Source organism: Fulmarus glacialis, unplaced genomic scaffold (assembly GCF_000690835.1).
Source record: "Fulmarus glacialis isolate BGI_N327 unplaced genomic scaffold, ASM69083v1 scaffold40555, whole genome shotgun sequence".
In the NCBI taxonomy this organism is placed as follows: Eukaryota; Metazoa; Chordata; class Aves; order Procellariiformes; family Procellariidae; genus Fulmarus; species Fulmarus glacialis.
Genome location: NW_009213115.1, coordinates 1 through 4,641, shown reverse-complemented (window position 1 = coordinate 4,641; position 4,641 = coordinate 1).

Below are 4,641 nucleotides of genomic sequence, written 5' to 3'. Positions count from 1 at the left end.
GGGGAGGGGCGAGCCACAACCCGCCTGAGAAACAGTGACCACCAACGCCTGGATTTGATGAGCATCAAACTACTCCACGTCAGAGCAAACTGGGAGCTAGGCCTCATGTTTCTGGGGTGCGCAACTGAAGAATTACTCATTCAGATGTGCTCACAGAGTCTATTTCAAGTTCAGAATGAAGGCAGCTTAGCCTTCCCCCCCAAGCAAAAATGCAGACACAAGCTAGTGCGCTAAAATGTTCCTCAGAACGGCAGAGAAGGTACACGGGCAAATGAATGGCAGCAAAGTCTGTTAAACTTTACAATTGAGATTAAGATGAGAGGAAAGCAACCGTCTTTTCCTCTTTAAACTCGCTAGATCCTGAAAGGTTAAAAAAATGCAGAGATTTATCAGCAGAAGAATCACTAGTAAAAATAATTTATTTCAGAGGGTAAACATAACTTTTGTTATGTAGATTGCAAGAAGACAGTAACTGTCATTGGACATCTCTATATTTCTAGATACAAACACCTCATGTACAGTTCAGTATTTTAAGAAATGAAAACATGGAAGACCTGAGCATAGTTCTAAACCTGCTTTGTGCAACAAGGCTAATGCAGGACTGAGTTAAGGAGCTGGCCCACATACTGAAAAACAGGATCTAAAATTAAATGGGAAAACGTACATCATTATTGTAACATAGCTCAAAGTTGCACAACTAAATCTCTGTGCAGCAAACTGAAAAGTTATCTGTACACTGCAGATTATTATGCACTCAGTGAACACACAATATTTAAATAATTTTTGCTATGTTCGTGGTATTGAATTTTTCATGCATTTTAAAGTTGGACAAATGGTTAGGAACATAATTCAACAGGTCAGACATTTCATTAACTTCAATATTAACAACAAAATCCTCCAAGCAGAATAAATATGCTTTTTTTTTTTCTTCTTCCCCTTGCCTGTGCACCCATGTACTTGTCCAGGGCAGCAGAACCCACTGAGAATCCTTCTCAGCTTGCCAGAAGTACCAGGGTGCTGGACATCTGGGGCTGCACAACCTATATTCCCTGCTGAAATTGCTCCTGTTTAGTTCCTAGCTAACACTTTGCCTTTTGGCTAGATTTACACGTATATTCCTGGTCCAAGGTACCTTGTTCCCAAAGGAACTTTTGCTTTGCTTTAATTTCTGAATGTACACTGAATATCAGCTTAACACTGTTTAATAACTTAATCAAGCATACATGCATTAGAACTTTGATAGTATCTAAAATATTTTCCACAAGTTTATAAATTACCTGCCTGCAATGATCTAATGCCAGTGAAAGAGTCTCTTTCAAATACCACTTATTGTTAACAAGGATGAGATCTTGCTTTTCTTGATGTCAATGGCAAAATACCATTGATTACAATGAAGCCAATGTCTCGCTTGGACATGCTGTATTCCAATAAAATAGGGATTACACTGCATTGCAACTGAAAAGGATGGGTTAAATGAATTGCTAGAATGAAATGAACGATTAAAATGAAATGCTAGAATGAAGGCTGACTGTGTAAAAATAGTATTTTCTTATTCAGCAGACCTACCCTACAAATACATTCAATCTCATAGCTGCTTATACTCACGGGTAGAAAAAAACCCTAGGATTACTTTTTATTTCCATTTCAGAGATGGCACATTTATGGTGAGAGCAAGCAGACCCTGTTTACTCTCACTCTTGTGATTTCATCATGAGTCTCACCGAAGTCTATTTTCCTCCCAAACCCACAAACTTTTTAATCTCAGCTTTCGTTAGGAAGAAAAACGCCCAAGTCCCGTGAGTGCATAGAAAGCTCTGAATTATCATATTGAGGTGGGGGAGGAAAGGGGGGCAAAACCCCCCACATCTTAATTTTCCTATGATATTTGAAGCCCTGAGGTTGACTAGCTTTTCATGATCCATATAATTGCTAATTAAAGGACAACTGAACTTCCAAATTCTACACACAGGAACAGTCTACACAAGCTGGAGCAGCCCTACTGAAAACCTGCAGAATCCTTATCACCACGTAAAAGCGAGAAAGAGAGCCTTTCAGACAGCAAATTAGACTTGCAGGCGACATGCACACTGTAGTTAGGAGAAACCTTTTCTTTCCAAACTTGACAATTTTTACCTTGTGGTCCCTAAGACAAAACGGACATGGCACTTTGCTACCCTTCAATAAATCTTCAGCTTTTCACAGCACTGGGTTATGAAAGGTTCTAACTTTCACTTAGGTAAAAGGAATTTATAACCTCTCAGGGATGCAAAGAAAAGCTTAGATACAACCCAAGTGTAATCAAACTACTAAAACCAAAAACCACATGCAAAGACAAATGAAGAAAGTTGTACGGCGCTATTTCTCCCTGGCTGTGCTCCGTAAAGGACTCTGTTGAGACCCAGGTGTAAAGGACACTGTTGTTAGTGCTAATCCTCTCCTCTCAACCCACTGATACAGCGTGTAAAACTGAGGCAGATCTGAAACAAGCTGGGGACAACCTGCAGTCTCGACATGTCTCTCCTTCCTCTTGACCCTACAGGAACCTCTCCCAGGCTGTGGGTGTCGGTGGTAAGCAAGAGCCACAGATCAGCTCATCCCAGTCACAACGTTAGTGATATACTAGTATAAGATGCAGATGACAGCAACTTTTACTAATAGCTGCTCTTGATCCTATATTGTCAACCCTCAGCCTTTCCAGTCTGCTTTATTAACGCCCGTGTTTTACTACAGCAGAAGCCTACAAGGAGCTAAAGCAGCCCAGGTCTCGAGAAGGACGATGCCAAAGGTGGAATTAAGGGAACCAGATGCATCCGATTTGGTAAGATTTGTCCTTGCATCTCAGGCATCCAGAACTTCTATGACTCTTTGGCAAAGTACGAGAGAAGACACAGCCCAGCAAGATGAAGTGAAAAAAGTCTGTAAACTGAACACCAAATGAGTTTGGAACTGGAGAGAGCAGGGAGCAAAGTACATGTGCTCAGACATGGCCTCCTGCTTCACTAGATAAATAAGAATAGGGCTGAGCAGTGTGATTTAAGAAGAAATTTGTATGACACAGTATGTTTTATTTCACAGCATGCTAAAAAATGATTAAAGAAATGTGAAGAAGAATAAAAGACTTGTTCTTTTAGCTTTACTTTCAAATACGGCAATATAACACAGAACCATTCTGATACGCTGCTATATGCATCACTTCTATGCCTATTATCCAGCTTCTCAGAAAAATGAAATCCAAACCTACACATTTTATCTTAGAGCAGCAGCTGCACAGGTTTTGTGGAGTAAGAGCTTATGAATGGTAAAACAGGAATTTAGCGCAGCGAAAACACAGTCCAAGCTCAGGGGTCTATTCTCTTCTCATTGCTTTTATATACTTCCAGCATTCAGGAAAATTACGTAGAAGCATTAAGAGTAGAACAGACTTCTGTGAAATGAGCTCACAAATGAAATTAAGAGAGCCAGAGAACAGTGAATAACTGAATCCCCTGAGCCAGAAGAATGCCACGCTGGAGTGTCACAGGAGGATATACAACACGTGCTACTGTGCACCCACTTTTCAGTGGACCTGTGTAATTTGTGAACCTGACAGCAATGCCATACATACCCACAGGCTCTTCCTAACCTTCTTCCCACCCATCAGCATGCTTCCACAGAGAACTGCCACGGAGACTGACACAATGAAAATGCAGTGGTTTGGCTGCCTTTCAACCTTCTATATACCCTGGAGACAGAAGGATTACTTATTATTAGCAATTACGAAATTTAATCCACTATACTACATTGCATATGATCAAGCTTTATTGTACTCTAGTGAGTCTTACCATATTATAAACATCAGATTATAAACCTATTTTTTAATGCATTGATTTTAATTTTATATAGCATCAACTTTCCCTGTTGCAATGTGTCACTTCATTCTGTACCGCTGATAGAATGTGGCTCTTGCGTCATTGAACAACATAACTGTATGCTTCTATCAGTGCAGAGGAGAAAAAAAAATTAACTTGATTTCTCTTTCCTATTTTCTTTTTAACAAATGAAAACCTGAAGCACATGTGGATTAACTGATAAACTTATGGCTGCAGATAAAACTTGGCATACTAATAGGAATGAAAACCACATCTCCTAAATCCTAATGGCATGCTTTATTCACAAAATCATCCTGGCCTTACTTGCTGTATCCACACAATCAGAATAGGTAAAATAAGAGCCATAAAAAAAATCCACCCTGTGTGCAGTCTGGCCAGGCATTACAAGATGTGGTTCACAGTCTTCACTCTCTGCAAGCCTAAATCACATGTTCCACATTGTTTTCTTATACTGCTCTTTGTTCTCATAAGCTAATGATGATACTTACGAAAATCACAACACTCGTTCTCACGGACCACTAGTTTAAGTGAAAAATGATTATGATTATGTAAGTGACATTGCATTTACTAATCACAAATATAAAGGAAAAAAGGGTTATAAAAATATGTACTCTTTGCCCAATCAAGGATTAGCAAACATTAATCCTTGTAAAACAGTAAAATAGCTGATTAAAAGGAGACGAGAAAGCAAAAGTGAATTTTTAAGTAGCCATCTATCATGCCACTCCGCCACCCTCCATTCTGGATGGAAGGCGTATTTATCTGCCTTTGC